Source organism: Nyctereutes procyonoides, unplaced genomic scaffold (genome assembly GCF_905146905.1).
Source record: "Nyctereutes procyonoides isolate TBG_1078 unplaced genomic scaffold, NYPRO_anot_genome, whole genome shotgun sequence".
Classification (NCBI taxonomy): Eukaryota; Metazoa; Chordata; class Mammalia; order Carnivora; family Canidae; genus Nyctereutes; species Nyctereutes procyonoides.
In genome coordinates this window covers 10714243-10741144 of record NW_026575021.1, presented here as the reverse complement: position 1 = coordinate 10741144, position 26902 = coordinate 10714243, and the positions used below count along the sequence as shown (strand labels likewise).

Genomic DNA, 26902 nt, shown 5'->3' with positions numbered 1-26902 from the left:
AAGCTGGGTCCTAGTCCTTGTTCTGCCACTTACTAGCTGGATGACCTCGGCAAGTCACCAACTTCTGAGACCTGAAGGTGACTTTGTCATCAGTTCTGTCCATGCCCAAGGCAGGAGATGTGCAGGAAACATTCTGTGGAGAGGTGAAGGAACTGGTGTAACACAGAGACATGGAGGCAAAGAGACAAGCAGGCAGCCAATCACTCCAGTCCGTTCCACAGCATGAACAGGAATACATAAGCACCTTAACTCCAGGCTTCCCAAACTGTATTTCTCAGAACACTAGGACCTATCAGGTTACACCAGACCATAACCTCATAATAGTAGGGACACTGGCTCATCTTATCCTCTGCCACAGGACAAATGGCAGTGCCCAGAGCATACTACCATATGGCCAAGACACATGAAAGATGTTCAACATCATTAATCATCAGGGAAATGCAAATCAAAATGACAGTGAGATATCACCTCATACCTTGTCAGAATGGCTAAAATAAAAAAGACAAGGAATAACAAGTGTTACTGAGGATGTAGAGAAAAGGGAACCCTCCTGCACTCTTGGTGGGAATGTAAACTGGTGCAGCTGTTGTAGAACAATATGGAGGGCCCTCAAAAAATTAAAAATAGAACTACCACACAATCCAGTAATTCCACTACTGGGCATTAATCCAAAGAAAGCAAAAATACAAATTTGAAAAGATATCTATACCCCTGTGCTAACTGTAGTATTATTTACAATAGATAAGATATGGAAGCAACCTGACAGATGAACAGATGAAGATAGGGTATATATACATATCAGTGGAACATTACTCAGCCACTAAAAAAAAAGAATGAGGGGATCCTTGGGTGGCTTAGCGGTTTGGCACCTGTCTTCAGCCCAGGGCGTGATCCTGGAGTCCCAGGATCGAGTCCCACATCGGGCTTCCTGCGTAGAGCCTGCTTCTCCCTCTGCCTGTGTCTCTGCCTGTCTCTCTCAATCTCTGTGTGTCTCTCATGAATAAATAAATAAAATCTTTAAAAAAAAAAGACTTAAAAAAATAAAAATAGAAAAAAATTTAAAAAGAATGAAATCTTGCCACATGTGACAACATGGGTGGACCTAGAGGGTATCATGCTAAGTAAAATAAGTCAGATAGAGAAAGGCAAAGACCATATGATTTCACTTACATGTAAAATCAAAAAAATAAATAAAACAAATGAACAAAAAAAAAGCAGAAGAAGACCCCCCTCCCCCCATAAATACAGAGAACAAACTGGCAGCTGCCGGGGGGTGGGGTGTAGATTGGGAAGATGGGGAAAATGGGTGAAAGAGAGACGGACATACAGGCTTCCAGGTATGGAATTAATAAGTCACAGGAATGAAAGGTACAGCATAGGACATACAGTCCACAGTGTTGTAACAGCATCGCATGTGGACAGATGGCAGCTATTCGAATCCGTGGCGAGCACAGCCTAACACAGAAATGTCAAACCCCTGGATTACACACCTGAAGCTAATGCGACATTGTGTGTCAACTACACTATAATTAAAAATAAATAAATAAAAATGAGGTTATTTCTTATTTATAAATAAATAAATAAATAAAATATTTAAACCAAACCAAAACACGTTATCATAAGATGTGCTTACTGCAGGCCTGTTGAATGAATGAACAAATATATTCGGGCAAAGCTGTATTACACAATGTCGAACTGGTTTCTTTTTTTTTTTTTTTTTCGAACTGGTTTCTTAACGTGCGTTCCTCGTGGCCTTTTCTACACCAACAGGCTCCGTGAACCACAGAGAATGCAGCCTTCCCAGCCCTACTTGATCACAGAACTCACTCTCCATCCCTTAAACCTCTTTAACAGCTCCCAGAGTTGTAGCATTCCATAAAACAGTTTGAGAAACACGTTAAGCCTACATAATTTCAGTCATTTTCGCCATCGTAAAACATACAAGTTCTCTCACTCTTTACACACAGCAATCAAAGGCCAGCTGATCTGACTCAGATCTGGTCTGAGCTGTTTCCTCCACCTTCCAATCTCGCACCGCCCCGCAGGGCCTCCACGCCGCTGCCCCTGATGCTGCACGTGGCCTGCCCAGTTTCTCTGCCCTGTTGTAACCAGTCTGCTCTGCAAATCCTTCCACTTTTTTCTTTCACTATCCCTCCTCTCTACATCCCCCGACTTCTTATGAACTTTCTTAAACTGCTTTCAATTTACTCTTCTCTTTTTCCAATCAGCCCAATGTCTCAACCTTGTAATTTAGAGTATCATTCCACCTCTGCAACTTCTCCAAGAACTTCTCCCTTTTAGAATAAAGGCTGTTCCTTCCCTTGCATTCTCTACATTGGACTCTTTTCAGGGCCATTCCTTAATCGTAAGCAAACGTAATCATGTCAGATCCAGCCTGGGTTCCCCCCTTCCTTTCCTAACATTTATTTCCAAGAGTTTGAGAAAGCAAATACACTAGGCCTTTTCACATCTCCATGCTTTTTTGCTTGAGTTGTTCGACCTGCTGAAATGCTATTCATTTTTTTAAGGCCCTGATCACAGGTAGTCTCTTTCATGAAGTGTCCCTTATTTTCCACTCATGCCATAATTAGCTATTCCCTCTAACCAGCCCAAAGGCAACTGGATAACTCATCACAGACATATCAAGCGAGTTGTGTATATGAATGCAGAGATGGCAGTTTGGAAAGATCATGAACCAAGAGTCTATCAAGAGGTTGGTGGCAAAAGGAGAGACCACGAGGGTGTCTGCATGAAGGGCTCTACCTCTAAAAGGGAAAGCAGCAAAGGGACACCAGAAGGCTACAGCAGAGAGAGCTACAGAGAAGGGAGTGTTCTCATCATGTGAGGAGGCTGGGGTGTGGGAGCGTTGATTCACAATGGAACAATGCCCTCGGAGGCCGGGAGGAAAGATTGGGAAGGAAGCCAGCAGAAGAATGGAAGTTCAGAATCATAGGGAAGTTGAGAGTATTTAGGAGAGAGCTGATCAGAAAGGCTAGGAGCCAAAGAAACTGGGGTTAAGAGGCAGAGCCTAGGCCTAAGCTGGCTGAGATCCCAGATAATGTCAGAGGCCAGATGAGTTAAGCATTCAACAGTCTTTGATCAGCATTCAAAAGTAGGTTGATGAGTAATTTTGTAATGTCTACAAAAAACAGATTTCTCCAATGATATACCCATGGCATAATACTTATCCCTGTGTGTGGGCTCTGTAATGGGGGGGGAAGAGCTGAGGGGGGAAGGGGGTGGGTGTGGTATCTCTCTTCCTTAGGGCAGAGCTCAGAGACCTAAAAGGGAAAAACCAAGATAAATACTCAGAGTCTCCAGGGATCAAAGGACTCCAGGCGAGGTACAGGCTACAGTAGGCACCAAGGCCCAAGAAGCAGCGGGCTCATCCAAAGAGTAGATCAAGAATGACAATGAGGAAAGAATCTATTTATCTTCTGGAAAGTCTGTACATTAGGCAGGGCTTTGTCAATTGTAAATAACTTGATTTAAGTAGACAGCAACTAAAAAGGAATGTACTGGCTCACAAAACCAAGCAATCTTGGGACACTTCAGGCACATCTGAATTCTGGGTTGGTTTTTTCCTTTTTTCTTTTCTTTTCTTTTTTTTCTTTTCTTTTCTTTTCTTTTCTTTTGAGAGAGAAAGAGAGCACCAGGCGGTGGGAGAGGGGGCACAGAGGTAGAGAGAATTTTAAGTAGGCTCCATGCTCAGCACTGAGGCCAGTGAGAGGCTCAATCTCACAACCCTGAGATCATGACCTGAGCAAAAAATCAAGAGTCCAACGCTTAACCGACTGAGCCACCCAGGAGCCCCTGAATCCTGGGGTTTAAACAGTGCTTTCCAGCACTACTGGGTATTACTCCAAAGATACATTTGCAATGAAATTCCGGGACACCTGCACCCCAATGTTCATAGCAGCAATGTCCACAACAGCCAAACTGTGGGAGGAGCCACGATGTCCTTTGACAGATGAATGGATAGAGAAGATGTGGTCTATACATACAGTGGAATATTACCCAGCCATCAGAAAGAATAAACATCTACCATTTACATTAGCATAGATAGAACTGGAGGGTATTATGCTGAATGAAATAAGTCAATCAGAGAAAGACTTGGTTTTACTCACATGTGGAATCTAAGAAATAGTGAAAGGGACCATAAGGGAAGGGGGGTAACTGAGTAGCAAAAAATTAGAGAGGAAGACAAACAATGAAAAACTCCTAACTCTGGGAAACAAAGGGTTGTAGAAGGGGAGGAGGGTGGGAGGATGGAGTAACTGGGTGACAGGCGTTAAGGAGGGCACATGATGAGATGAGCACTGGGTGTTATACTATATGCTGGCAAATCGAATTTTAAAAAAATAAAAGAATAAAAATAAATGGCACTATCTGTGCTCCCACCACTGCTCAGTGCTACGCCTCACTGCATGCCCGCCTCATTCATTCTCTATTACTTCAAACAGCTTTCCCCAAAGAGCAGGCAAAGATGGCCAGCAGGAGCTCCAAGTCAAATCACTCTAGCAGGGGGAAAAAAAAAATCCCAGAGGAAAAGAATGCCTCCCTTCCTAGCAGAGCAGAAATGGAGCTTCATTGAGCAAGGCTGGGTCATGTGCTAACCTCTGAACCAATTACTTGGTCAGGTGCAGGCTCTTCTCAGATAGGCCAAAACGAAGTCACATGGCCACCCCTGGGGTCCACCCCACCCAAACCATGTTAACTATGGACGGAGAAGTTCCCCCAAAGGAAGGAAGTCCGGGCAAACAAGTCCACCAAGGTGGAGTCACTTGTGAGTCAGGCCCCAGATAACAAAAGAGATGCACAGTCCTGCTACTTGAAGCATAAAAGGATGCAGGGAACAAAGGCAAAAATAAATGTAGATAAAATTAAATGTCCTTAGAACCTGCAACTCTGACAAATAGTGGAGGCTGGCCCAGTACAGCATTCCTCCAGGAACTCCCAATCTTAATGGGAATGCCTTGCTAGAGGTAAAAACAACCTTAGCTGGACAATAGCTAGGCCTCCAAGATCCCATGTCTTCTTCAGCCTGTGAAAGTCATTCTGGAAACTTCCCTTTGTCTTTACCTGCTCTGACTCCATAGTGTAAAATCAATGACTCCTCACATTCCACGGGCAGCCCTTTCTACCCAAGGGTCCAGTCCCCAGGCTTTACTAACAATCACTTTTTTGGCACAGAAGACATCTCAAGAATCCTTTCTTGGCCCTCGGCTCTGAACCCTAACATTTCCACATCAGAAAGGCTTTGAAGTCAGACAGAACTGGTTTTACATTTCAGCTTTGACACTTACTAGCTGTGTGACCTCGAGTAAATGACTTAATTTCTCAGTGTCTCAGTTTCCTCCTTATAAAATGGGAATAATGAGAGTACCTACCTCCTAGAGATGTTTGGAAAGAGTAAATGGAACAATGCACATAAACTGCTGGATACAACGCTTGACACAAAGTGATCAATAAATGGTCGCTATTATTAGTAATAATAACAATAATGACAGTTATTGTTTAGAACCAGGGTACCACATGAAGGGTGAGCTGTGACTCGGCAAAGAGAGAGCCATGTCAGCACCTGGAAAATCAGCCCTGGGTCAAGTTTCATTAAGAGCAACTCAGGACACAAGATAGGGGCCTGAGTGACACTGAGAGAACCACTGAAATCACTAAATGTGTTGAGCACCCACTGTGTGCCAGGCACTGTGGACACAATCATGAATAAGACACAGGGCTCGGAGGTAAACTACCTCGAAGACTGCAACTTGGTGACATTACTGGGGAAGGCAGGTGGGAGAGGCCCACCTCATTGCTTTCAGCCACAGGCTGTGGGCACTGGAAAGTGCTCAGCACACAACGGAGCAATGCCTGGGCCCAACTGTTGGAATGCCAAGAAGGAATGACGTGAGTGACAAACAAAGGCAGAAGAAAAATGATTAAATTAAAATTTCTTTACTACTTACGACCCATTGACAAATCCTTGAAACAGGCAGAGTGACCTTCCTCTGGGATCTCAGCTGCCCCCATGTTAACACTTGCCAAGGGCAAAAGGCAATCATAGGCTGACCTCCAGGATCCTGTAAGTCTACTTAACATATAAAAATTCCTTTGGAAGCTTCCTTTATCTCTACCCCCCAAGGTACATATTGGCCATCATCCCCCAAGCACATGACCCACCGATTTACATCTGAAGAGTCTCATGACTGAGTTTTTTACTAAACAGTAATAAATGACCTTTTCCTAACAATAGCTAGCCCCCCTCCAGGTCCTGGAAACCTTGTTTCCAAAATAATCTGGGAGGCTCACGCTATCCCTAACCCTCTACCAACTTGAAAGTATATCATGGGCCACTCCTCATGACCCCACTGCAGCTCTTTCTGTCCGCAGGTCCTGTTCCTGTGGCTTTAATAAAGCCACCTTTACACACCAAAGACATCTCTGGAATTCTTTCTTGGCCATCGGCTTCTAGCCCTAGCATCTTTCCTACATCAGGAAATAAGAACTACAATTACCTCCCCCCCAAAAAATGCCTTTGCATGAATTAGAAAAACTGTCTCTTCCTTTAAAAACTTTACTTCCATCTTCCCATAACCTGTCACAGTAAATAAACAAATCTCCTACATCTGCAATGCGAATGACACCCCAGAGTTTTACAGTGCATAACCTGCACAACTGTACATGATGGCCCTGGGCAGAGGCAAGCAAGTTGAGCTGGGGACTGAGAGGGGTCAGGGCACAGGGGTGGGGATGGAGTATCTGGCATTCTTGGGGCCTTTGAAAATAGAGAATAACTTTGCTGCACCAATCACTAGGGTAGCCACTTGCCACAAACAGCTACTGAGCCCTTGAAATGTGGCTAGTGCAAACAAGGAGCTACATTTTGAATTTTATTTAGCTTTAATTAACTTTAATTTAAAATTTAAAACTGAAGCAGTATGAAATGTTTCTCTCTTAGCCGCAGCTTTATTGTTTGGTAGAACAACATTTTACATTATCCACTGCACTGCACAAGACACTGTCTTGCACTGCATTGTACTGCTCATAAGCAAGCCCCCAAGTTGTTTCTGGCATCTCATTAATAATCACTGTACGATTAAACCGTGAAATTAGAATGTTTCTTAGCTACTGAGCTACACAAAATATCCTATTAAAGTGAACTTCACCTAGTGTGTTTGGTTTGTTTCACGTGGCTGCTAGGAGCTTTCAAATCACAGAGTATTTCCGTTCAGCAGTGCTGCTGTGAAGACATCTCAGAATCTTCAGGGTTAAGGGGCTCGGAGGGATACCCAGACCTGGTTGCTTTTGCTTTGTTTGATGTAGGCTTTTGTATTTTCTTCTAGAAAATTCTGTTTCGTTAATGTTTCCATGGCGGGAAATCAGAAGAGAGGAGGGTCGCTCAGCGTAGATCCTCAGTAGAGCTATAAAAGGACCCTCTGGAGTCAGACTGTACTGTTGCCGGGCTCCACCACTAGGCCACATTTCCTGGAATCTCCAAGCTTCACGCTCTTCATCTATAGGATGCTGAAAATAATCTTGCCCGCTTCGTTGGATTGTAAGGTGGGTTAAATGCACTAATCCATGTAACGAGCCCCACGTGGAGGCTGGCACATTTTATGGGCTCAGAAACAGTAGGGAGACTACAGGGGATCCCTGGGTGGCTCAGCAGTTTAGCGCCTGCCTTTGGCCCAGGGCGTGATCCTGGAGTCCCAGGATCGAGTCCCGCATCGGGCTCCCTGCATGGAGCCTTCTTCTCCCTCTGCCTGTGTCTCGGCCTCTCTCTGTGTCTTTCATTAGTAAATAAATAAAATCTTAAAAAAAAAAAAAAAAAAAAACCAGTAACTATGGGTGGCAGGTGGTATATTATTTGGGACTAAAGAAGGCGCAAATGAATGGTCTCTCTGTATCACCGAGCTCTGCTTGCCGCGGTACAAGAAGGCACGCCTGTCCCTATGTCTCCTCCCCATTTATGCTTCTGGACTGAAGAATTCAATGGGAGTATTTTACTCAATCTTCTCTGCCACCAATAGATGTTTGCTTTTCTCAGCATCTAATATGACTTTAAGGTACACTGATGAAAAGATCTCAGATGCTGAAACTTGAAAATGAGTAGAATGAATTATTTGTAACAACACCCATGATTTAATTAGTGTTTTTTTTTTTTGCTCCAAGTCATACACTTAGTGAATCTCTTCAGTTAAGAGCTCACAGTCGTAGTGAATCTCTTTTCTTGCGTAAAAAACTGGAATGTCCATTTGCATATATAGATGGATTCATTTGACCTAAATGCATTCTTCACCACTGAAGCACCTGAGACCAGCAGTCTGGCTTTTGGGTGCCCCAATATGTCCATGTTGACTGTCAACTTGGGAGTTTACACTGTGTACTCCCCCTTCTACATCGTTTTTTTTTTTTGTTTTGTTTTGTTTTGTTTTGTTTTGTTTTTCATAATACTGAGACTAGTTTACTCACATTTGTGTTCTAGGAAATGTCCATCTATGCCTACCCTTCATGATATCCTTGCCCCCCAACCTCCATTCCTGATTTATAAAAACATTTTTCAACTACTCCTACTGACTCAATTTATTTAACAGCCTTTGTGTCCATCCAGTCTTTTCAAAGTTACTTTGAAAATCGCAGTTTATCTCTAGTTTCCAAAATTATCTAATGCCCTTTAAGAACTCCAGTGGATGTGTCAAACAGGATCCCCCCCTTACAAAGGAGTAGCCTATGCCTATCCCCGCAGAAGGTTGTACTTGCTTAAAAAGTGCAAAATCCACTTTCCCAACACATACACACGCACTCACACAGAACTTATTTTAGATTCCACTTGTTCCACAAAGTTCAAGAAAAATTTCATAGACAGTACATGAAAGTTGCCCTCTGGTTCTCAGCAAGCTATTATCCTCTCAGGCTCACTTTTCTCCTCTGTAAAATGGGCAGACTATCGATGCCCTCTGCTAAACAGAGCAAGTCATCTCATTATTCATAAATGTGTATGAAACACTCAGAGAAACTCAAAGTCCTTTACAAGCATTAGGCCATGAATCTTTCTGAAGTGGACTGTTAATTAGGTGTCATTATGCTTTGTTTAATAGGTGGAAACCCTGAGGCATGGGAACATAATACCAGTTAATAGCCAACTTAGAAATCTAACCCAAACTTTAAACATTACACAGGAAGATATCAAGGGAAAAATCTGAATAGGAATCTACTCTGCTCTGGTTCTTTATCAAGAAAGGATATTAATGCAAAATTCCCTAAAGTTGCTGGCTGACCTGTTCCTCCTACTTCCTCTTACAGTCCAAGAATGGGGAAATGGGTGGGAGGGCTGACGTTCCTGTAGGCATATAACGCCTTCCCCTGCTTACACAAAGGTTCATGAACCCTAGGCCAGGTACTGAGGTCAAATGCTGTTTCACAGATACCATAACAACCCCTCCACCTTTTGTTACTGATCCCTGGAAACTTTTCCTACCACATCCAACAAAATGAAATGCTACAGACATGACCAACCAGCACACAGCCTCTGCAAAGGGACCTGTTGGGTTACTCCGACTTTTTTATCTGGCCTACAACCTAGTCCATAACATGGCCTGAGTAGCTCCAGCTACACTGTATTTCTTCAACAAAGTAGATACTGTTGATCTAAAAGGCCAAAAAAGAGGATAATGGAACTTTAGATAACTTGACATACCTCGTGAGCTTTTTCAAATTATTATTTTGTGTCCTTCTGACAATGATTAATAGAAACTAGAAATCCTTAATCCCAGAGTGGTATTTTGAGAAAAACTCAGCAAGAAAATAACCCCCCAAGGAGAAAAAGGGATAACAATACTACTCACTTAAAAAAGAGAGAGAAAGAAAGAAAGAAAAAAAGCAAAGAACCTCAATTGTCCAACAATTGAGGAATGGTTCAAAATACCATTGTACATTAACAAGACAGTCACCTAGCTATTAAAAATGATCATTATTGCTACAAGAAAATGCCTATATGATATACTGTTAGCCAAAGAACCTTATGCCAGAACTGACTATAATCTCAAAAAGTAACTGCAAAAAAATTAAAAATTAAATAAAAAAGTAACTGTATATATAGAAATAAATATATACACAAAGTATAATATATATATCTTTTTATATATTGCATGTATATAAAGATGATGGAACTCAGTTACATTAACAGCTGCACACAATACTCCTTAAGCTAATTATTTTCTAGAAAGTTGTGGAAGATTTTTAACAAGTCATAGGATGATAGAGATGACTGAGAGGGGTTCACCAAGATTCTCTCCGAAATGGTTTGGGGTTGTTTTAATTTCTTCGTAGGCTTCAGCACTGTTTAAATTTTTTAACATTGAGTATATATAAGACAATATTTTTGGGTGGCACCAGGGTGGCTCAGTCAGTTAAGTGTTTGCCTCCAGCTCAGGTCATGATCACAGGGTCCTGGGATCGAGCCCCACACTGGGCTCCACGCTCAGTGGGGAGTCTGCTTCTCCCTCTCCTTCTCACTCTCCCTCTATGCTGCGCACTCTCTCTCTCTCTCTCTTCTCTCAAATAAATAAAATTTTTATATAACTAAATAAATAAACTATTTTTTAAGGGATGGAAGAGAGAATCCACAGAGCACGCTGAGAGCTGAGGAATCTCTGAGGCATCCAGGGATTTATCCGTAGTCTAGGTGAGGCAGGAGGGATGTGTCACCAGCTCTGAACCCCAAAGCCCTTTCAGCTACGACTCCAGAACCTGTGAACAAGGATTCTTTAAGGCAGTGCTTCTATAACTGGTTTAAATGTCTAACAAATTACGATGACAGTCCTTCAGAAAACAAAATTAAAAAGCATTCATACCTAAATTTACATATCTTTTTCATTCATAACTCAGTTAAGTTGTATTTCTGCTTATCTACATGGCTACAAGATCACGCATTTTTACCAGTCAAGGCAGGAAAATAAGAAAGCTAACCATCTTCTATGAAACAAAATAACCCCAATGGTATAAACCAACTCGATGCACACTTAAATTATACCCACAGAAAAATAAACTTTGAAATCACTCCTTTGTAAGGAAACAAAAAAAACACATGATTTCAGGGACCCTGAGTGGCTCTGTCGGTTGTTGGACTCTTAATTTCAGCTCAGGTCCTGATCTCAGGATTGGGGGTGGACAGTGTGCCATGTTGGGCTCCTACTCAAAGGGGAGTCTGCTTCTCTCCCCCTTGGCTCCCTCTGCCCCTCCCCCCACTCATGCACCTCTCCCTCCTTCTAAGATAAATAAATAAATCTTTAAACACACACACACAATTTTATTTTGGGATTTTGGGGGCAGTCCTGTGGAGAGTCTACATGTTCTGATGGAATATAATATTGGGGGGGACATGAGGACATGAGAGTTTCTAAAGAAATAGTAACAGAAAGAATTTGTTGGAACTCTATTTGGGACAAAGAGAAGTTAAAATATTTTCTTATGAAATCAGGCTAGAATGGAGTAGGATATTAGAGAGTTCTACATTAGAAGTATCTTAGGTAGTAAAAGACAATTTAAAATCTGTTACTTTGGGGGCACCTGGGTGGCTCAGCAGTTGAGCATCTGCCTTTGGCTCAGGTCATGATCCTGGGTCCTAGGATCTAGTCCCCCATAGAGCTCCCTGCGGGGAGCCTGCTTCTCCCTCTGCCTATGTCTCTGCCTCTTTCTCTATGTCTCTCATAAATAAATAAGTAAAATCATAATTAATTAATTAATTAATTAAATCTGTCACTTTGATACTCTGTAGCCAATCATTTCAAAAGCTTTTAACCTTCAAAAATAAATGACATGTAGTTACAAAAGGATATATCTATACACTGCTGAAATCCAAAGAGATCTTCCTCCTTTAAAAATGTAGAATTCACCAGTCTAAACAAGCTAATCAGCATGTATTCCCTCCCTCCTTCAAAAGCCACTCTTCTTAGAGATAAGAACCAAGACAATCATAATGCTATGCTAAGAGAAAATAAACAGGTGAGAAAAATAGTAGTAGTAGTAGTAGTAATAGTAATCCGTGTTGTCCTTTTAAGAATGTTTTCAATGAGGGGTGCCTGGCTGGTTCAGTCAGTGAAACATGCGACTCGAGATTGTGAGTTCAAGCCCCACACTGGGCATCGACATTACATAAAAAATAAAATCTTTAAAAAAAAAAGAATGTTATCAGTGAGAACTATTTCTAAGGAATACACGAAACAATCCATGTGAGAAAACCTATACTGAATGTTCTATGTTTCAGTCTATACAGCAAAAATGAAGTGAAAGTCTAATCCAGAATTTAATGAATTTAGGCTATTGGGTCCAACTTCGATCAAGTATCTTTTTTCTCCTAACGGTCAAGTGTCCACAATTATCTGGAAAAGTCATTCACTCGGTATTTATTAGGCGGTCTCCTCTCCTAACTGTCTCCTAGGACAGTTTACAATCCTGCTGAGAATTTAGGGGAAGCACTTAGCACAACAGAGAAAAATATACCGCATGGAAAGAGAGGTTGCAATGGTTTCAAAGGTTCTATTAGAAAAGGGAAGGGAGCTCCGAGGGAAGGATGAGCACTTGCAGGTATTTCCCCAGGGGCCAAGTTTCCATTCATCATGATACCTAGCGGGCTCTAGTGTTTCTAACCATCTTATTATTTGCTGTCACCCCCCAGAGAGCAAGTCACTCCTACACTCACTCCAAGGTAGTGATTGCCAGCCCTGGTGCTCTGTATTCCCAGTGCATACACATCACCTTGGAGCTAGAGCTTTGCTTTCTCTGCACAGATAAGATGGTTTGAGAACAATGCTCCTCCGACGGTGGAAGGTGACCCTCATCATTCCTCCACATGTGAGCATCAAGTCAGGTGGATGTTGCCAATCTACCTGCAAGATCACACTGAGTTACAGACGCCTAAGGAGTGATTCACTCAGTAAAATGGGGTTGGGAAAGTTGTGATCATCCACGAGGCACTGGAGAGACCAGTCACCGCTGGTCAGCCCAGCCAGAAACAGGAACTGGGTGCACATTCCAAGAAAGACATGAGCTTTGAAACAGGAAGTGAGGATGCTTCTGCTGGTTAAGGCAGTGGTGTGATAAACTGGCCTCCAGAAGGAAACAATGATAACTTCCACTGAGGCCGTGTGGCCACCAACGACTCCCGGCCTGCCTTTCAGATTAAGATATGAGACCTACTGACGACAAGTTTCACCAAAAGGTAAGACAGTCAGAGGTCAAGGTGACAGAAGGAGTCCTCCCAGACTCGATGGACTGGAGAAATAGGAACAGGGAAGGGCTCGATGGCCAGAGAGCTATAGATGGTCCACACGAGGTCTAGAGGCTTGCCTCCCATGACGACTGGAATTTGCTGGAAGTGGATGCTTAAAGTGGTAGAAGAAGAAATCTGAGGTCCAATCTGGTCAGAGCGTGCTTACTGCTGGTAAAGGCAGGCAAAGAGCAGCACAGTGCTGAGCCACACACATCTCCCAGCCAAGGCTGGTTAAGGCCCCAATGGCAGATTGAACAAAACCTTTCTCTCCCTCCTGAAAGCCCAATAAAATGACAACAAAGGAATTTTTTTTTTCCTCCTCTAATGTCTAAACCCACAAGGATGGAGGGAATGGAAGAAGAGAAAATAGTAAAACATCTTGGTGGGGAGATAGCCCCCCTGCCTATCCTTGCAAAAATACCTGGAGTTTTTTCCCCCACCTGCTCCCCCAGAGAAGGTCCTGGAACGGGGTACATCAGGCACAGCTCAGGGGCTCGACTGGAAACACCGTGGAGGGGTTGCCTGAATATGTGGAGGCTGAGACTTCCAGCCTTCTTCTCCACCTAGTTCCCAGATCACTGGCAGCCAGGCTCCCTTGCCACCACCCAGGAAAAAGAGTGGAAGAGCATTTTCTGAGGACTCTCAGAGTTTCTCCAAATAAAAGCCCCAGCCATATCACCAGACAGTGACGTTCCCAGCCAATAAGCCCATATACACATTTTCAGCTTTTAAACCCCCACTGAAATGTGAGCAGACCCCACAGGGTGTTAGAAATATGAAGCAAACCTCGAACATGAAAGATAGAGACCTAAACAAATAAACAGACAAAAGCAACTTGGGGAAAATGAGTCTGCGAAGGAAGAAAAAAACTTTCAAAAAAATGAGACTCCTCAGAGAGGAGACAGATAAGATACTGAAACCATAAAACAAAAGCAAGAAATAGATATTGACGGGGCCAAGGGCAGGCCACCTCAAAATGCATCACTTTGATATGCTGATTATTTTTTCTTTTAATATTTTATTTTATTTATTCAGAGAGAAAGAGAGAGAGAGGCAGAGACGCAGGCAGAGGGAGAAGCAGGCTCCATGCAGGGAGCCCGATGTGGGACTTGATCCCAGGACTCCGGGATCACGCCCTGGGCCAAAGGCAGACATTCAACCACTGAGCCACCGAGGTGCCCAGCATGTTTTTTTTTTTTTAATTTTTTTTTTTTTATTTATTTATGATAGTCACAGAGAGAGAGAGAGAGAGGCAGAGACACAGGCAGAGGGAGAAGCAGGCTCCATGCACCGGGAGCCCGATGTGGGATTCGATCCCGGGTCTCCAGGATCGCGCCCTGGGCCAAAGGCAGGCGCCAAACCGCTGCGCCACCCAGGGATCCCCCAGCATGTTGATTATTTCAAATAAAAGTTACCTAAGAGACAGATGCAAGAAGAACACTCAGATCCTCCTCTGTCTCCTGAAAGCAGGAAATAAATCTCCCATGTGAAAGGTGTCCTCCCTGTACCAGGAAGTAAAAAGACATCCTTATCGCCAGAGATGGGAAATTTAGGGCTGAGAAGGTTGTATAAAGAACCCTTGTTAAGGGATCCCTGGGTGGCGCAGTGGTTTGGCGCCTGTCTTTGGCCCGGGGCACAATCCTGGAGACCCGGGATCGAGTCCCATGTCGGGCTCCCGGTGCATGGAGCCTGCTTGTGTCTCTGCCTCTCTCTCTCTCTCTCTCTGTGACTGTCATAAAAAAAAAGAAAAAAAAAAAAAAAAAAAAAAAAAAGAACCCTTGTTACTTTTTACTCTTTTACTACCACAGCCCAAATTCTGTTTAGAATTCTTTACTAATTGAAGCTCCCAAATTTTTCTTTGTCCTGTTAATTCCCCAAGATTTCTTGTTTCTTTCTCCAATCTATATAAAAACTGCCTGCTTTAGTTATTTCCTTAGGTCTCAATTTCATAATTGGGCCTCTGTGCCCTTAGAATAAAACTAGGTTTTTCCCCTGTTAATCCATCTCACTTAAATTTAATTCTTAGTCCAGCTAGAAGATCTTGAGGGTAGAGGAGAATTATTCCTTTCCTTTAGCACACCACACACAAACACACACACACACACACACACACACACTCAAAAAACAAAAAGAGCTTTTAATTTAAAATATTGAAAATGTGATTATACTTATTAAAAACTCAGTGGGAGGACTGGATAATAAAATTAAGACAATCTTCCCAAAAGCAGAACCAAGATACAGAGAGAGGAAAGAAAATATAAGAAAATTAGAATATAAGAAATATTACATAAGAAATACAAGAAAATATAAGAAAATATCTAATACATGAACAAGAAGAGTTTCTGAAAGAAACATCATAGAAAGTGGAAAGGAGGAAATCATCAATGAGTAATTTTAAGAAAATTTCCCAAACTGAAGGATATAGGTTTCAGGATCCAAAGAGCCCAGAGCAGTAAAAGAAAGTAGATCCATACCAAGGTACAGCATCATGAAATTTCAGAATTATGGAGACCAAGAGAAAATTCTATAAACTTCCATAAAAGACTCAGAAGCCTTGTAAACTGTACACAAAACACAGGCAAAATTTGAGGAATCAGAACAGTTCTGAATTTCTCAACAGCAACACAACCTGAAGGCAAGGAAGCAATGCCTCCCAGATTTCCATTCTAAAATTCTAAACTGTACATTGTCTGGTCGAAAGCAGCTATTTCCAGGCATATGCTGTCTCAAAAAAGTTCATATCCCATGCATCTTTTCCAAAAAGCTTCCTGAAGTTGTGCTCCACCAAAACAAGGGAATCCACACCAAGATAGAGGAAGACATGTGCTTAACAAGAGATCCAACACAGGAGAGAAATATGGGGATCCTCAAGATGATGATGGACATCTTCAGGGTGACCGCTGGGCCCCACGTGTAGAGGGCAACTGTTCCAGATTAGGGCAAGCCAGGAGACTCACCGACCTCTTCAGGACAATGAAATTGATGATACTTGATGCGTGTGAAGCAAGTTTCAGAAATCTGGCCAAAAATTTTGGGCCAAATTAATAAGGACATACGAAACTAAATAAATGAACAAAATAATAGCAATTATTAACTCCAAAGAAAACAAAAAGTTGTGCTTGGCTTAGCTATGAATATTGATCTAACCAAAATTACTGTTTAACTACTATAAGGATGGTAAAATAAGGAAGCTGTGGTCAAGATGGGGGCGAGAGGAATAAAGGCAGCCACGTCATCATCTTCCACGGTGGGAAGTCAACAGATAATACTTCAAACTGCAAAACTCAAGAAGTAAGAACTGCAAGCAACAGATACCAAAATAACCAGCTCAAAGAATTACAAGTGGTTGTTTCCAGAGAGAGAGCAATGTAATTTAGATTAAAAGTTTATAATTTTTTTAAAAAAACTATATTGACTTCTGTGCCCAGGCAGGTTTACATTTATTTGCTTTCACTTTGTCTCCCTAATAGCAATTTGGCAAAATTCCATCCTTGTTTTTCCCAACAAAAGAAAATGTAATTCTCTACATCTATAGCTATTGTCATCTGAGCTCTGAGCAGTCAAATGTGGTGGGAAAGGCAATAGTTCTAATCCAACCCAAGGAAGGACTGGTTGAGCTAGGGCAGAAACAAAGACAAGTCCAGGTCAAGACGACTAAGCCCCTCTCTTCTGGGGTTCTTTTCAACAAAGCTATTCTCACCGCATAATCACGTGGTACAGGATAATCTTACAATTGCCAACCACCATGAGCCAATTTCACTCCTATCTAATGGATTCAAATGTCCCCCTTTATGACACTAATCCAACCAAGGCAGCTGGCCCCTACACCAACTGATCTGAGTTCAACTTCACTCCTCTTTACCTCTGTAGTCTGAATAACAAGAGAGAATAAGGGGCACTTTCCTCAACAGACATTTACTAAAGCATCCAAGGGGGACCCAGCACCAGGCTGGATCAACATCCCTGTGTCAACTATGCAGATCTCATCTCTCTGTCCTGAAAAATAAGTTGCTTCTCCCTAAGGGTGGGAATCCAGGGAAGGGTGGAGTCGGGGTGGAAGCCACAAAACTGGAAGAGCTGGGGCAGGGAGAGGAGGTATCAGCTGGCCAACCTGGAGTAACCTGTAAGCAGAGGTGTGCTTGGAGGCCCAGGACTCAGGCTCCTACTACTCTGGATATGCAGAGGAAGGCAGGGAGTCCCACAAGTCTTCCCCAAGCATAAAAGTAGACACAACCCTTCCAACCACCTATCAACGGTCAACTTTCCAGAGTGAAGGTTACCATTCTCTGAGCTTTACATGCTTTGATAAAATATAGCCCCTGCCTTGAGTATCTAGCTGCTGAGAAAACACGCTTAGTACAGAATAATTAAACAGGTTGAAAGTGCTAGAGCATACATTAACATTCCATATTCTTTTCTATTTGGGAAGATGTGAAATTTTTAGTTCAAGGAACAATGTGGAGCTAAGGTTTTGCCAACTACAGCAGGGCACTGATGTGCATGAGTCTACAACACCCGCCCTGTACAGTTCCAAAAACCTAAACATATACACACCCTTGTGGGAAGAATCAAACTCAAAAAAAAAAAAAAAAAGAATCAAACTCATTAGCATAAATACACTGCAGTCAGCATCATGAATTGGCAGGACGAGTAATATATTGATCAGATTAATTGGCGTACAGGGAAAGTATAGGTCTTTCCTAAACACTGAAAACATAACTGAACTAAAAACTGCTTTCAGGGATGCCTGGGTGGCTCAGTGGTTGAACATCTGCCTTAGGCTCAGGTCATGACCCCGGGCCCTGGGATCCAGTCCCAATTCAGGCTCCTCACGAGAAGCCTGCTTCTCCCTCTGCCTGTGTCTCTGCCTCTCTGTCTCTCACGAATAAATACATAAAATCTTAAAAAAAATTACTTTCCAATACACAGTAAAAAATTTCAACATACTTTCTTTTTCTCTGTATAAGTCATGATATTCCATACCACATGTGACTCCTGCTGGCTGAGCTACCAATGTCACAAACCCATCTGTTTAAACCTAAACTTAATTGAGAAAACCACTGGTTTGTTAAGGTTGTTTTTTCCTCCTCAGCACTTTAGGGCAGAACCATCTCAAAGAGAGTAAATTCTCAGAATTTCCTAAGAGGAAAATGGGCACTCATTGGAAAAATACAGGGTATACGCTTAACGATTTTGGATAACCTTCAAACCCACTTAGCCACCAGCCCATCCTGTTGTTCCCAACCCTTCTAATCAAATATTCCAGTTTCCAAAGAATGGCAATAGACGAGGCTGTTTCCGAACCTGGTACAGAGAAATGTGTTATTATTCTTTCTTGGGGCGGGGTGGGGGGGTGGCGGTGGGAATCAGATCAAAAAACAAATTTAGGGGATCCCTGGGTGGCGCAGCGGTTTGGCGCCTGCCCTTGGCCCAGGGCACGATCCTGGAGACCCGGGATCGAATCCCACGTCGGGCTCCCGGCATGGAGCCTGCTTCTCCCTCTGCCTGTGTCTCTGCCTCTCTCTCTCTCTCTCTCTCTCTCTCTCTGTGACTATCATAAATAAATAAAAATTAAAAAAAAAACAACAAATTTAGGATCCAAAGAAAAGTGCACACTCCAGTCAAGGTCCTAGTGTTTCCAATGCATACATTCACCGACTCCTATTTTCAAGATTCAAACTATTTCCCAGATTTAAAAAAACAAAAAAAAAAACCACCTGTGAGGTTGGTGGGGTGAGGCCCTCGGGCACGTACGACTGTGGAATGTCTCTGCGGACTGTGCCAACTTTCAGCGGAGCCTGCGCGGCCGCCCAACCGGAGGGGGGGACCCCACCTGGCCGCGCCGCCGGGAGGTGACCCCAACGTCGAACCCCGCGCCAGGTGGCCTCGGCCCCGGACCCGAAGGAAAAGGAGGCGGGTGCTCCCCGGGAGAGGCCAGCGCCTGAGCCCACAGGCGGGCGGCGGGGAGGCGGCGGCCGCGGGAGCGCGCACCTGTCCCTCCCTCCCGGACCCGAGGGCCCTGGTCCCTCACCTGGCGTGGCGCCCCCGTGCGCGCCGCGCTGGGGAGAAAACCCTCCTCCCGGGAGGGTCGGCTCCGGGCTCGTGGGAGCCGCCTCTCGCCTCGCGTCCGTCCTGCCCCGCCCTGCCCGCAGTCCCGCAGTCCCCGGCCGCCCCTGCGGACCCGCCGCATCCTTACCTGGCGGGAGCGCGCGGGCTGCGCCGAGCCGCGGACACTGCGAAGTCCCGCGGGCCCCGCCGCGTCCGCAGCCTGGAGCCCGCAGGCCCCGCCCCCGCCCCGCAGGCCCCGCCACGCCCACGCCACGCCCACGCCCCTCAGGCCCGCCCCCGCCCGCAGGCCCCGCCCTCGCCCCGCAGGCCCCGCCCCCGCCGCGCCCCGCAGGCCCCGCTCTGAGCCCGCCCCTCCCGGCAGGCCCCGCCCCCTCAGGCCCCGCCCCCGCCCGCGGCCACCGGTTCCCACGAGCCCTGCCGAGGTTTTGAGCCCGGAGGGGGGAGTCTCGGGTAAGTGGGGAGCGTCCCTTGTGCTCCCGAACGCGGCGCTGGGACTCCCTAGGCCTAGGCTTCCTGCCCCAGGAGGACCGCCCCGCGGGCTTGGGACCACCCCGGCCCGGGAGAGCCCCGAGCAGTGCCACCTGCGGGTGACTGGACCGCACCTCCCCTTCCGCTAAGGGAAGCGGGCCAGGCGGGTGACACGGTGCAGTGGAGCGAAGCCAGAGTTTTACGAAAAGAATAAGTCTTTTTCTGTCAAGCCTAAGGCATCGGAGCGTATCTGATACACCTATAGGGTCAGGTGCATTCCCTATTAGTATATTAATACTTCGTTCACCCACTGAAGAGTGGCAAACAGGACTTGTATAAGACTAGGTGCCCCGCACTGTTTCCATACTTTACAGGTATTCACATTTCTGCAAAGTGTACATCAGAATCCCCCATTTTACATGTGAAAGTGAGGCACAGAGAAGCTAAATAACCAACCTCATGACACCCGACTTAGTAACCTGAAAAGCTGGTATTTCAGTCCGGGTCGTCCTCCCCGGGAGTCTGCCCTCTGAACCACTGCTACCCGGACTCACCAAAATCTGAGCGTGCACCAGGCCTGGTGAACAGTTACAGGCCTGGGGGACACAAGGGCTCTGTCCTCCAAGGGCTTTTTATTCTAGTCTGGGGAGAAAGACAGTAAGCAAGTACAAAATGGAACCACTGCACCTACGAGAAGTGTCCCGACTATAATGGATAGTGATGAGGAGAGAGAGGTTACCTTACACCCAGTGTCCTGGAGACTTCACTGAGAAGGTGACAGCAGCGCTCAGCACTGAAGGAGAGGACAGTCCACCTGAAGATGAAGCTAAGGGAGTGGCAAGTACATTAATAGTTATTATAGCTCATGCTTGTTTGGGACTTTAAAACATATATTATCTCTCCTTTGACCATGCAATCACCTTGAGAAGCAGTCTGACAAGATTCATTTTACAGGGGAAAAAAAAAAAAAAAAAACCATAAACCTAAGGGTTGGGAAGTTTAATGACTTGCCTAAGTTATTAGTTAGGAAAAGGGGGTTGGGGGTGGGAAGAGGGCACATATTTGAACCAAGGCCTGATGCCAAATCTTTTCTCACTCTGGTGGAGTCCTTGAGTATAATGACCTGTACTTGGGATCTACTGTCTCTTGCCAGCCCCATCTCTCCTGCCTCTTATCCCCATCCAGAAACTACTGTTGACTCATTGACATAATTTCCCCCAGGGCAGGTGTTATTTGAGGGAGCAGAGGTGAAACTATAGGCAAAAAAAAAAAGAAATAAGAAATAAAATTGTGTGTATGTAGAGAGAGAGTTATAATTATTTATTATGGTGATAAAGTTGGTTTTCTCCCAAGAAAAATGCTCATAAACATATAAGTGAGAGGACTTAACACTTCCATCAAATTGATCCCAAAAAAGGTAGCAGAGCCACTGTCTTAAAGGGTTGGTTGATATTGTGGTGATTAAAAGTTCTCCAGAGGGATCCCTGGGTGGCGCAGCGGTTTGGCGCCTGCCTTTGGCCCAGGGCGCGATCCTGGAGACCCGGGATCGAATCCCACATCGGGCTCCCGTTGCATGGAGCCTGCTTCTCCCTCTGCCTGTGTCTCTGCCTCTCTCTCTCTCTCCCTGTGTGTGACTATCATAAATAAATAAATAAATAAAAATTTAAAAAAAAAATAAATAAATAAAAGTTCTCCAGAAAACCAGAGACAACTGATCTGTAAACAAAATATCTAGATAACAGAATTCATTATCAGTGATAGTTGAGGTAGCTTCCATGATGTTATACTGTTTCCTAAAGAAGACATTCATCATATTATCAGCGTAGGTAGGTGGTTGCCACAGGTGTATCATGTCCAAAGCATGCAGTATAGAGTACTGGCAATTGTTTTCAGCAGAAGGTTGATAAGAAGAGAAACAGAGATAAAGACAACAGGAGAAACTTTTACAGAATTTCAGCTACACCAGTGAAAAGGTGTAAAACTGAACTCAGGATGTGGTGGGCTACAAAAACCATTAAATCTTTATTATTTCTTATGTGACAAGTTCAGTAGCTTTAATAGAAAATGGAATACAGTTTAGGCCCATATAACTCAACTTTTACACTGGGCCCTCATGGAAAGAAGGAATCTGGTCGTGCCGGACTTTAAAAGACTTCTTCTGCCATCAAAGAGAAGATTCCAACAATATCATTACTGTCTTCTTTATTTTAAAATAACATTGAGGAACAGGAAAAAAAGGCATTAATGTAGACTTCTTGGAGGCGGGGACTCGCTCCTTACAAGTTATCGCTGTGGCTTCTATAAAATTTGTATGTTAAGATGAGCAGTATCAGGTTGACATCATTTTGAGTGAAGTTCATCATTCTTTGAGCGAGGAAAATGGCTCTTTTTAACTTGCACACAGATTCCACATTGTGCATTAAAAGACACACTCAATCAATGTGGAAGGTTTATAAATAAAATGATGTTTGTATTTGGAGCTCATCACACTTTTTTTGTCTTTCTTTTATAATTTTCTTCCTACCCAAAAAAGACCTGACCCACCCTGCATGAATAATTCATGTTTGTTGAATGAATGAATGATGATGACAATGATGAAAGTAGTATAGACCTTATCAGTCTTTTATCAACAGTCTGTTCCTAGGAGAAAATGATGACTTCACTGTGGTGGTATGATATGTCTGCTTCTCTTTCCATCATGTACTGAAAGTACTTGTTTCTTTGAAACTACACAGAAGGAAAGAAAGTTTTTTTGGTTGTTTGCTTTTTTAAAGTAAGCTCCACACCCAACATGAGGCTTGAACTCACAGCCCTGAGATCAAGAGCTGTACATTCTACCCACTGAGCCAGCCAGGCACCCCCTGTAGGAAGTTATTTTTTAAGATTTTATTTATTTATTTATTTATTTATTTATTTATTTATTTATTCATTCATTCATTGATTCATTCATTCATTTGAGAGAGAGCAAGCACAAGAGTGGGGAGAGGGGCAGAGGGAGAGGAAGAGAGAGAATCTCAAGCAGACTCCCCACTGAGCATGGAGCCTGATGTGGGGCTTGATCCCACGGTGCTGAGATCATGACCTGGGCCAAAATCAAGAGTCAGGCACTTAACTGACTGCACCATCCAGGTGCCCCAGGAAGGAGTTTTAAATGTTGGGTGCAAAATTAAGAATTATACTCCTGCAAACAGTTGCTAAATAAATCATTCAAAAGAAAGAAAAAGCATCAGATACAAAGTATGTTCATAAGATCATCACTAATAATGAGGCAATAATTAAATGCTCAATAACAAGGCAATATTTAAACAAAACATCAATAGTATAGTATGTCAAGCTGTCACTAAAAATAGTATCTAGGTTAATAAAATAGAAATGAAGAGAAAAACATGAACATTAAGTGAAAAAGAAGTAGAACATAATGCTTTATGTATCCTGTGATTGCAACTGAATAAAAAATCATGTGGGAAGAAAATCGTTGGGTTGAAAATAAGAATAATGATGAATAGCTATTGAGCAGGTTGCAGTGTGCCAGCTTCTGTTTTCAGTACATTAGATTAATTCGTCTAATTTTCACAACAGCTGTGTGAGGAAGGTACAGTTGTTATTTTTGTTTTACTGATGAGGAAACTGAAACAGGAAGATGTGAGTAATTTGACCAAAGTCACACAGTTAGTGAGTGGCAAAGCTAGGATATGAATATAAAGCAATATGACTCTAAAGCTTGCACGCTTACCCAGGCGAATCTGGCAGAGAAAATAATGTTTGAATCATGGATCATGAGTTTTGGGGTGTTTTTTTTTTTAAGATGTATTTATTTACTTTAGAAAGAGTGTGTGAAATCATGCACCCATAAGGTGGGGATGGGCAGAGGAAGAGGGAGAGAGAATCTTGAGCAGACTTTTTGCTGAGTGTGGAGCCTGATGCGGCCCTGAGATCATGACCTAAGCCCAAATCAACAGACACTTAACCAACTGGGCCACCCAGGTGCCCCAGATCATGGTTTTTTTGTTGTTGTGTGTTAATATTTTCCTTGTATAATATTTTTATGTTGATTCAATCATAAGCAAAAACTTTAAATTGCAGAGTCAGAAAAGAAAGCATAGAGGCTAGACCAGATTACACTCAGAAGAGAGATACAAAGGTAAAAATGAGAAACATACTGAGTGAAACCCTCTGGGTTGGGCCAGTTTATGTTTTGGATTAGGATCTAAATAGTGTTTTCAAATGGGTACAATATATCAATGACTTGATAGTTTATGAGAATTGAGATAAAATGAGCTATGAGACAACAAATGTTATATTCATTATTATTGGTATGAATAAAAAGTATATGCTGGCCTGATGTTGTACTTGCTTTTCTTTCTGCCTAGGATGCTCTACACCCCGGACTTTTTGAAGCTACCTTCTCAACAGTGACAGTCATAAAAATGTGACCATCACTGCATTAGCAGAAAACTGAGAAAACCCTGGTGAACAATCCTGAAAAAAAATCCCTATTATGGTGGAGTGTACATTATAGGGAAAGGTCAGTCATTTAAAAATTGATTTACGGAGTACCTGGGTGGCTCAGTTGGTTAAGGATCTGCCTTCAGCTCAGGACATGATCCTGGGGTCCTGGGATCAAGCCCCAGATCAGGCTCCCTGCTGAGCAGGGATTTAGTTGCAAGTAAATGATTTCCCCTCTGGTAGGCGAATAATGGCCTCCAAAGATATCCACATCTTAAATCCCTGGAACCCAGGAATATGTTAATTTACATGATAAATGGAACTTTGTAGATGTAAGTAAGTGAATTATCTTCAGATGGGGAGATTTTTGGGGACTATCCAGGTGAGCCTAATGTAACTACAAGAGGGAGGCAGGAGCTTCAGAGCCAGAGAAGGAAATATGATAAGAGAAGCAGAACACAGAGAGCAAGAAAGAGATTTGAAGATGCTATACTGCTTGCTTTGAAGATGAAAGGACCACAAGCCAAGGAATGGGGGCAGCTTCTAGAAGCTGGCGAAGGCAAGAAAACAGATTCTGTCCTAGAGCCTACGGAGTCAACCAGCCCTGCTGACAACTGGATGCTAGCCCAGAAAAATTGATTTTTGACTTCAGACCTGAAGAACTATAAAAGAACACATTTGTGTTGTAAGCTAGTAAGTTTGTGGTGATATGTTCCAATAGCAGTAGGAAACTAATAAAACCCTTAGTAGGAGTTTATTTTTCTTTTATCTATAAGAAATCTATGTCAGACTGGCATGATGTCCATAGTGTCAGGGCCCCAGCTCTTTCTGTCTTTTCATGTAGGTGAGAGAACATGGACGGAAATATGAGTATCTCCAGAGACTCATGATTTGGGCATCAAACCTTGTAGTTACCCACATCAGTGTTTCTCAAACTGGTATATGGTATAAAGACCTCTCAAAAAAAGAGAATTATTGACTTTAGAGAGATAGAACATGAGCAGGAGGGGCAGAGGGAAAAGAAGAGAGAGAAACTCAAGCAGACTATATTGAGCACACAGCCCAACACCAAGCTCCATCTCACAACTCTGAGATCACAACTTGAGCCAAAACCAAGAGTATAAAGCCCTTTTAAATAAAAACATTTTCATTTTTAGTCAGTTAACTACATGTAAATATAAAACTAGTCATGCATTACTTATGTTTATAGCATTTTATACATATTTAAAACCAAAATAGATTTACACAATAAATTCAAACAAGAATACAAAACCAATTATTGAGGCCACCCACATTCCCACGCTGTAGTCACTGAAATTCACATAAGGAACAGTAACAAGAAGTTCCTATCCCTCTCAGCCAGGGAGGCATCACTGAAAACCTAGGAAAGAGCTGGAACTCCCAACCCCATTAACAGAAATGGGGAGTACCTCCCTTGATTGTCAATGGAGGAAAAATGAAAGTGGGAAACCTGAACTTATAATTCCAACTGGCCTCTCACCGTCCTCTGCCAAAGTAGTGTGAGAAGAAGCCGGTTACAACAAAGGCTTAAATCTAATCCAGAATATCATAACATAATTCCCCAAAAGTCCTGGTTTCAATTGGAAATAACTTGCTATATTAATAAACAAGATCTCAAACTGAATGAAAAAAAGGTAACTAATAGACACCAACACCAAGATCACAGAGAAGTTAGAATCATGTGACAAAGATTTTAAAGCAGGGGCACCTGGGTGGCTCAGTGGTTGAGCATCTGCTTTTGGCTCAGGTCGTGATCCTGGGGTCCTGGGACTGAGTCCCATATCAGACTCCCTTCAGGGAGCCTGCTTCCCCCTCTGCCTGTGTCTCTGCCTCTTTCTCTGTGTCTTTCATGAATAAATTTTTTTAAAAAAATCTTAAAAAAGAAAAAGATTTTAAAGCAGCCATCATTAAACCAATTCAATGAGCAGTTACCAACATGTTTGAACTAATTTTTTTAAAATAGAAAAATCTCAGCAAGGAAATAGTCTCAATAAAGAAATAGAAGACCTAAAAGTTGACCAAATAGAAATTTTAGAACTGAAAATACAAAAACTAAACATTTGTAATGCCATGGATAGGCTTCAGCAGAATGCATGAGATATAGGAAATTAGTGAACTAGAGGGAGCAATACAAGTTATTCAATCTGAACAAACAGAAACAAAACAAAGCAAATCTGTGAACAGTCCTATGAGACTCTAACAAAGAATCTTGCATTTTTATCTTCAGAGTATTAGAAGAGGAGAAAGAATAGGGCTGAAAAAGTACTCAAAAAATAATAGCTGAAAACTCCATATTTTACAAAATCTATAAACTTACAGATCAAGAAGTTAAGCTAACTTCATGTAGGATAAAGGCAAAGAAATCCATACTAAGCCTATGTAAACCATACATCATTATCAAACTTCTTAAAATTAAAGAAAAAGAAAAAAAAATCTTTAAAATACTGGGAGAGTCATAACATCTTACCTATGGAAGGAATATAATTCAAATTCAGAAACCATGCAGAAGGAAGTGGCACAACAGTTTTGAGTGCTTACATAAAATAATGGCCAGTCAGCCCACAGTCCTATACCCAGCAAAAATATCCCTTAAAAATGAAGGAGAAATCAACTCATTCTCAGATAATG

At 42.9% G+C, this 26902-nt stretch overlaps 1 protein-coding gene across 2 annotated transcripts in view; it reads right to left on the bottom strand.

Moving 5' to 3' along the window:
• TEC (tec protein tyrosine kinase) overlaps positions 1-20600 on the bottom strand; it is a 133869-nt gene extending 113269 nt beyond the window's left edge. Inside the window, exon 1 of one of the 2 annotated variants that reach the window (XM_055339380.1) lies at positions 20547-20600. The gene's annotated coding sequence lies outside the window, so the exon portion shown is untranslated. Of the gene's footprint in view, positions 1-19466; positions 19543-20546 lie in introns of those variants that run through there. The other variant, XM_055339371.1, reaches the window with a different exon arrangement.
• Positions 20601-26902: the final 6302 nt, after the last annotated feature.